Source organism: Panthera uncia, chromosome D4 (assembly GCF_023721935.1).
Source record: "Panthera uncia isolate 11264 chromosome D4, Puncia_PCG_1.0, whole genome shotgun sequence".
In the NCBI taxonomy this organism is placed as follows: domain Eukaryota; kingdom Metazoa; phylum Chordata; class Mammalia; order Carnivora; family Felidae; genus Panthera; species Panthera uncia.
Window position 1 is genome coordinate 33,453,964 of NC_064807.1, and position 8,424 is coordinate 33,462,387.

The window sequence follows — 8,424 nt, forward strand, 5'->3', positions numbered from 1 at the left end:
CAAAAGAATAAAATGCAAACTTACTGATGATTACGTGAAAACAAATGGGTAATTTATTAGAGGAGAAACGAGGGGCAGAGGCCTTAAATGTAATTTTGTGAAATACTTCTTGTAAGAATTCTATTTCATTAATGCTTCAGTCTAGCACCTCCGTCATGACTTTATTATTTAGGCTGCATTAGGTCAGAGACTGCTGTAACGTATAAGCATTTGCTCTTTGACCTCCCCAAGACTTATGACGCAAAGGAAATGCTGAACTCTTACATGTAAGGCTATAATTTCATATAATGAACAATCATGAAGCACAAGCCATATATTCTTTCAGCTATCTTTCTTAAGGGACTAATTGTGAAGAGCCGAAACACATTTTTATTTTAAAAATGGGGAAGAGGGGGAGTTGGACACTCCAATTGTCAAAACAAATGCAAGTCAAGCATGAAATTTTAAAAGTGTTACCAACTACTAATTAGAAGCAAATGAGATTATTCATATAGAAAACATATCCCCAAACAAACCAATCCTTTGGTGGAAATATCACTGTGCTATGAAATTACAGAAGCTTAAACAAGTGATGTTTGTGGGAATACAATTCATTGACAAATCCCTTCCAAGCAATCTTCTTCCGCATTATCAGATTTCTTAGTTGATGTGTTATACAGGAATCCTCAATCTTGTCGTGCACGGAAAGAATTAACTCTTCCCTTTGCTCTTTCTTGGCAAATCATTAATAATACAAAAAGAAATGTTTTTAAACATAGACTTTGCTTCAGGCTGCAAGGTGCCTTTCTGCCATCACAAGTAAGCAGCTTCCAGAAAAGATTTTTTTCAAAGAAACCAAACAGTACAAAGAAAAGGTGAATAACTCCTTAGGGCAAAAAAGCACCCAGAGTAGGCGTAGCTTAAAATATAACTTGTTTTCTCACACTAAACTTTTCAACCAAAAAGTACTGTCCCTTTAAGAAAATAAGAAAAAACATAATACATTCTTTGAATACTCTGGAAAACTGGATACTTAACATCTGTATACTTAGCACTTCATATATCTTATAATACAAATCCTAAAGGTGTATTTTGTGGCCACTAAGTTGAGCACACTATGTCAAAGGTAAAGTTCATTTCTGAGATAACCAGAAACTTTGGGGGGAATTAGGAGGGTAACCATGAGCAAAGGTTAAGTGCTTAGATTTAAAGACCTGAGTGTAAAAGTTTGATGCTCTCAGGATCACAAGTTAGAGCACACACATACTCAAACTCTCAGACTACCCACAGACGCACAGCTGAAACTGAAGGGTAGTTTGAAAGCAAAATCACCTTGAGGAATCCATCTTTCCTGAAATGGTACTTTTCATATGTGATTGTGTTAATGAATTCCTATTTTTCCATAGAATCTTTTTAAAAATAGAACTGTTTAATGGCTTGATAAATCAAGCTCAGTCTGAAGGAAATCCAATATGCAAATGCCAGTGGTGGGCTCTTTTACAAATAGTCACCCTTGTCAGTTTGAAAAACTGAAAATCAACAAAAGAACAGTGTAAGTATACTTGACCTTATTGCCTAATGTCTATCAAGATTGCCACAGCTGGTCGATTTCAAATTTGTGAAACTGACACTTAAAAATGTATAGTCCATCTTCAGCCCAGGTCCCTCAAGTGCTGACTACACTGGAGTCACAGCCTCAGATTCTCCTTCCATACTAACTTGCACAGCACTTACAAAGCTAGTTTAATCACACCATCAATCTATGACTACACTTTCCTTAGAGTAATTCTGTTTCATTTATCTTTTAACCCTACATTATGCAAATGACATCCTTATCAGCCCAATAAAAAAGTTATTAATGTTCCTACTTGTTTATCCTTGATATACACTGAGAAACTGAGATCACATATGAATTTGCACAAATACCTCTTCTGTTTCACATTTTATATGAAAAATCACCTTACACCACCATGGTCTTAAACTAGTGTTCTTGAAAAACTCTTCAATCAATGTCTATGGCTAACATTAGAGTCTGAGTTAATAGGCTAAAAACAAAAACTTAGGGGACTGCCTACTTTTTTTTTTTTTATTTTAATGTCTCTCTAGGAAGGGTTTGCATATGCCATAGGAGGGTATCTCCTGGATATAAGAACAGTTATACAGGCCCCTAGTGGCTTAGCAAATAGCAGCAGATGAGGGGATTCCGATTCTCAGTTCTTGACTTTAAGATATTCTGGCTTTAAATGAATGTCAATCTTAAAAGGCAAATCAAATCACTGTATTTAATACTTTAATTATTTTTACTTTCATGATTATCTACCAAAATACACATATGTTGAAGTAGATCACCACATTTCATTACTTTAGTAACTACAACCACACTGGTCCAAGAATTTGTGTTACATAACCTCCACAATAAAATATTTAACATCCTTCTCTTTACATGTCATTACAAAAGTAATATATTACTCAAATATATTAAGATATATTTGAGAGACAATTTTCTTCTTTGAATTTCACTCATTATACTATTATTACTGAGGGCTTTAAGAACAGATAATTTCGAAGTAAAGTGCTGACTATTGTAAATGAAATACTGACACAAACTGAATGCCACTTTTAAAATAGTAAAAATCTGCATATATTTCCCAACAACAGCCAGTGATAAAACTCACAGTGGAGTGCACCTATTTTAAAGGATGTACAATTAATAACACCCCTTAATCCTCATCTTCTTGCTGTCTTTCCTTTACAAAAGAAAATTCCAGGCAGGCACATTTACAGCTTTTAGCAATTTTTAACTGGACACAATCTGACAGCTGAATTCATGAAACTGACCAGCTTGTCAATTTCACACTTTGAAAGTATAATAATAGCTGATAGCGTGAGGGTGAATTTTAAAAATCTGTCACAGAATTGCTAGCTCCATTGAAAAGCAAAGTACAGTACATAATTATGGGAGGTGGGAGGTAAGGACATTTTCTTTCTATGTCCATTTAGGGTGTCTATTTCAAGAATTCGGACATCTAGCATTTAACATTTATTCTATCTTTGTTAAGTCAATAAAATAATATCTATCTGTGGCATATAACACAGTATGCTTTCAAAATAAGTATAATATCTACTAAGCATTGTCCTGGATAGCCTCATATTAGCATCGTCAAGTTAGTATCATCTAAATATTCTTTTAAATCAGAATATTTCAAGTCTTGGTACATCACCTCGGTTCTACTCAAGTTGAGTAGTGGGTGTGCACACTTTCAAACAGGACAGAATGGCCAAAATGATAAAAAGTATCAACGGTTGGACTAAGTCCCCATATGTGTGTTATTACAGGATGGTTGGAAGGAACACATCAAGGGGACAGGACCATGTCTGTAGCTCTGGAAGTCCTACAGTAAATCTATCTCAAGTCACAAGCAGTTACTAGTCTCTGAGAGGCTCAAAATGAGGGTGCTAAGCTCTGCCAGGTCAGTGCCACTATGTCTACAGGCATGAAAAAAAAAAAAAAAAAAAAAACTTTAAGAGATAATACAGAGAGAGTGATCCCTCCAGAATCTTCCTGGGTTCTTAAGGCACAAACTGTAGCTTGGTCTTGGGGGATCACTTCAAGAATTTTAGAAAACAGAGACATTCTGCAAGTCTGTACTGGGAGGGGAGCTGGAAACAATACAAGTAGATTGCGATAGTCCGGATTTTGGGGAATTGAACTACTATTCAGAATCCTAGAACACCCAATTAATGAAAGCCAATCTCATACTTAGTGTTCAAGATTTTTTTTTTAAGCATAAGAAACCTGACTTCATTTGTTAGTGCTTCTAATTGAAAACCAACCTGGCAGATAAACAATGCAAGTTCTCCACATGCCTACATAAAAGCTACAATCATTCGACAGAAAAGCAAAGAACCTTTGGTTTGTTGTGGCTTTCTTTTTAAATTGTTTCCTGCAACTTGGATTTTTCATTATAAATTCTGCGTCCCCTTCCCTACGGAATGAGTAAAAACAGCAGCTTCCCGTAGCAGAACTACGATCTTTGATTCTTGCCTTGGAAAGGTCTCCAAAACAATCCCCCTCCTCTATGGCAGCCTTGTAGACTTCGATTCCTGCTATTTCTCCTTCCCCCCACTAGTTCAGAGGAAAGAAAGAAAAAGAATTCGCCCCCTCACCATAACCAGCCCTTCTTAAAACAGTAATCACTGCCTCTTAAAAAAAAAAAAAAAAAAGATACAGATATATACGGAGCAGAATCCCTGGGTAGGGTCGCCTTGCCCCACTGCTCCTCCATTTCCACAATACTCTGCCCACCCTAGGAGGAGAGAGCGGGGGTCCATCCAAACAAACACCCTCCATCTCTAGAATTTCCACTCTCCCTGGTCTGAGCTTTTACCCACAGGCAAGCCGTGCAGGGGAGGACCTCTGCCCAAGGAGGTTCAGAAGAGCAAACTGTGTGCGCTCCGGCTGCCGGGGCGCTGGGCTCGCAGACGCGGGAGTGGGAAGCTCCGGCCCGGGAGACGCGGGCTGCCGGAGCGGGGCTCTGGGGCAAGCCCCGAGCGCAGGGAGGGGAGGACACCGGGGGCGGGGGCGGGCCGGGTCACTCGGGGACTTACCTGGTCATGTTGGCTCCGGGCAGCCGCCGCCACCGCCTCCCGCGCCGCCACCAGCACTTTCCCCCAGCGCCTTCGCGCCCCGCCACGGCCGCGCAGCCCGCGCCTGCCCGAGCCGCCGCCTCTGGGCGGCCAATTTAATCCCGCGGAGCTGCGGCCGCCGCCGCGGGAGTCCCCCCAGTCGCTGCCGCCGCCCGGCCCTCGTACGGCCAGCCCAGTCCAGAGCGAGGAAGTGGAGGAGAGTCAGCGAGTGAGTCCAAAAACCCGAAATCCAGCATCCAAAGGAGCGCGTCCCCCCGCCCTCCCTCCACCCCTACCCCCTTCTTCTCCTCCTCCTCCTCCTCCTCCTCCTCCTCCTCCTCCTCCGCCTCCTCCTCCTCCTCCCGGGCCGTCCTCCTGGCCCTTGTGAGCCGGAGGCTTCCGCGGCGGTTTCTCCTCCTCACGCTCCTCCTGCTCTCCCTGCGCTCGCTTCGCCGGCTGCTGCCGCCGCCGCTGTATCTGCTCTCCCTCCTCCTCCTGCTCTTCCTCCTCCTCCCGCTCTTCGATGCTCCGCTGCTCGCGGCTGGGGGGTCCGGGGCCGGGTCTCCTCTCCCTCCGCTTCTCTCGTTTCCTCCTTCCTGCTGCTGCTTCTTTTAAAGAGGATTCTTTGGCCACAAATAGCAACTCGGCTGCCCCCCTCAGCGCCTCCCTCCCCTTCTTCTCTTCTTCCCCCCAAAAGTGAAGCGCACGCGAGAGGTAACCAGAAACTGAGGCCGGCGGGGAAAGAGGGGAAGCGGGGGAGAGGGGGTAAGGCGACGTCTGGAGACCGGCCCGAGTGGAGTCGGGAGCCAGGAGGTGGGATGGCCAGTCTAGCGCAGTCCTTGGACCTGGCCTGAACCTGGTGGTTACGGTTGGAGGCGAGGTGATTTGGTGGGGAAATTAAATCAAAAAGCTCAGGAAAGTGATTGGAAAAGCTTCTTTCTTTGTTTCCTTGTCTGAGTGATTTCTAAAATCCTCGTAACGTGCTGGGGATCCCACAGAATCGCGGTGCCCCGGTGCTGGGAGAGTGTGTGTGCGCGTTGCCAGTGCTAGAAGTGTGAGTGTGGGTGCGCCCAGGCGCAGGGAGAGCCGGGCCCGCTGCGCCCGCTGGCGAATTCCTGAATCTGGACCACTGACCCACTGAAAGGGCCGGGGAGCTGGACGAAGGAGGGGCAAACAGAAGAGCTGGGCGAAGGAGGCGCACCACACACACACACACACACACACACACACACAGGAGGGGGTGGGGTGACGTCACTCTCCAGCATCCATCCACCAGGCCAGAAAAGACCCCCTCTAACAAATTCACTCTTCTCCTAAGAGATGCACACCCGGGTCCTTCCTGCTCTGTGTCCTGGTGCACTGGAGGAAAAAAAAAAAAATATGATCGCGCCCCCATTCAAAGCAGTTATAATAATACAAGGAGCGCTCCTTGATGAGACAGTTTGTGTCCGCCCCAGTTCACCTTGACAGTGTTATTCAGGGATGCTTGTAGGATCTACTTTAGAGTCAGAGAGGAAAGGAAGTATGGAATCAATCTTACTGTGACAACCTTTGTTTTGCTTCCATGCTACCCCCTTTTAGGATGTTGGAAATTCACTGCTCCCAGCTTGTCTGAAGAACACCTAAAACCCTCTCCCTAGACATGCACTCAGTTGTTCCGCTACACAAGCTTCATCTGTGAACCCTTCATCCACAGAACACACTGGGTGGATTGTTAGCTAACAGGCACATTTTAACCTTCGTCACTCCTCACAGGATCTCTAGCATGTGGACCAAGTCAATAGCTGGGAGCCACCTTTGGCAATTGGCCTACCAAAATTTTATTAGAAACTTGGTCAGAAAGGTTAAATAAAGTCAGGGCCTCCAACCCCTCCCTTGCTCATTCTGCGTTCAGGCCAGCACATACACAAAATACTTATGCCTGCAGGTTCAAGGCTGTTTTTGAAAGGGCAAAGGTAAGATGATCCAGCATCCTGACTGTTGCCTCCAGCTGCATGCTGTACTCCTGAAAGACACTGAAGGATTGGTCAGTAATCCTCAGCCTCTTTTGTGCTCCAAAAAGAAGTCACATATTTTTGCGGGAGCCTTGCTAAATTAAGTTCAGTTTTCCAGCATGTGAGGGGACAGGGCAGGAGGGATCGTTGTGGCCTGACTCTTCCTTGTACTTGTGTGTGTGTGTGGCCTGACTCTTCCTTGTACTTGTGTGTGTGTGTGTGTGTGTGTGTGTGTGTGGTCAGCCTTACAGTAAAACTTTACAAGAAATTCATATCTGTGCAAGCTTCTGGAGCAAGGTGTACCCTTCAGGCTTTTTGATGACATAAGGAACTGAGAGGCTGAGCAGGTGTGATGGACAACTGCCCCTGTGCCTTAAGGATGGATTCAGAAATCTGAGCAGGTGATTCTCACTCAAGGTGTAAACTGTAAACTGATTTGGCTTTCTCCTTGCCACATTCTCCTCCATAAACCGCGAGTCCCATTTTCATCTTGCAAAGTTGGATGTCAGAAGGACAAACAGAAAAGTTCTTAAAGCCCTAATAATCCTTTGCTGTTGCCTTTGTGCAGAGAGATACACATCCCTCTGCCACATTTAAGAAGAGTTGACCAGGTTGTTTCAGCATCCCGCTCTTGATTTCAGCTCAGGTCGCGATCTCACAGTTTGTGGGATGGAGCAGCGTGGGGCTCTGTGCTGACAGTGAGGAGCCTGCTTGGGATTTTCTCTCTCCCTCTCTTGATGCCCCTCTCTCTTTCTCTCTCTCTCTCTCTCTCTCTCTCTGTCTCTCAAAATTAATAAATAAACTTAAAAAAGAGAGAGATGATCTGACCAGGTCTGACCTTATTTTAAAAGATCCCAGTTGGGAAGGCTGACTGCTGTCTAAGAGTGTACTCAAGGAAGTAACAATGTAACCTGCTGATAGCAAGTTAGACTACCTAGAGAACCTAGAGATGATCATGACTAAGGTGAGCAATCAGCAGGTAGCAAGGGGATCCAGAAAGAAGAGACAATCCAGACAGAGAACAATATAAGTAAGTGAGATTAGCCAGAGGACCATACTTTCCTGACACAATGAGGTCCTAGATGCTCATGTCCTACTATAACCAAATGTCTTGGAAAAAGAAGTGGCAGTGGGATAAGGCGACTAGCAAGTCCGAGCTATTTTTGTACAAGATCCAGCATTATTCAGGGCAACAATGCTGAGGAAGAGGAGATGGAAGAAACAAAGAAGCCAGACTTTCTGTGCACATCCTACAGAGGTGGGGTAAGACAGCTGCCTCATATACAAATATTAACACATTCACAACAGATTTGTAACAAAACAGCACTCTGTGGCATCTCCTATAACCTCTGGGAATGTTTGCTGTTTGGAGATTTGAAATCAAAGAACATCAGAAGTGGGCTAATTATCTGTTGAAATCACCTAATTTTATAGGTAAGGAAACTGAGTCCCTGAGAGTTTAAGGTGATCCAACTATTTGGTGGCAGAAGCAGCCCCAAAATGCAGATATCATGACCCAGGGTTCCCCTGCCCCCAGCTCTTCCTAACTGCCCCTAGTTCTAGGTCAAACTGTTTTTCCCACTTATCTATGAGCAATAAATATAGATTGTTTTAAAACTATAAATACTTACATGAAGAGAAGTGAAGAAATAGGACTAGACATTTTCTTAGTTCCTTTCCACTCTAACATTCTGTTATGAATAGCATATAGGAACTTTGCTATAGCACAACCCCCTCTAGTGCATAATTCAGCACACAATGAGTATGAGTCTATTTTGGACCCCGTCCAAAGGAGTTAGTTCCTAGAAGTACTTGAAAGATTTTA

General features: G+C 44.0%; 1 protein-coding gene across 1 annotated transcript in view; it reads right to left on the reverse strand.

Moving 5' to 3' along the window:
• The window catches only part of PTPRD (protein tyrosine phosphatase receptor type D), a 520,100-nt gene extending 515,221 nt beyond the window's left edge, over window positions 1–4,879 (reverse strand). The window contains exon 1 of the mRNA XM_049616822.1: window positions 4,588–4,879. The gene's annotated coding sequence lies outside the window, so the exon portion shown is untranslated. The remainder of the gene's footprint in view (window positions 1–4,587) is intronic.
• Window positions 4,880–8,424: the final 3,545 nt, after the last annotated feature.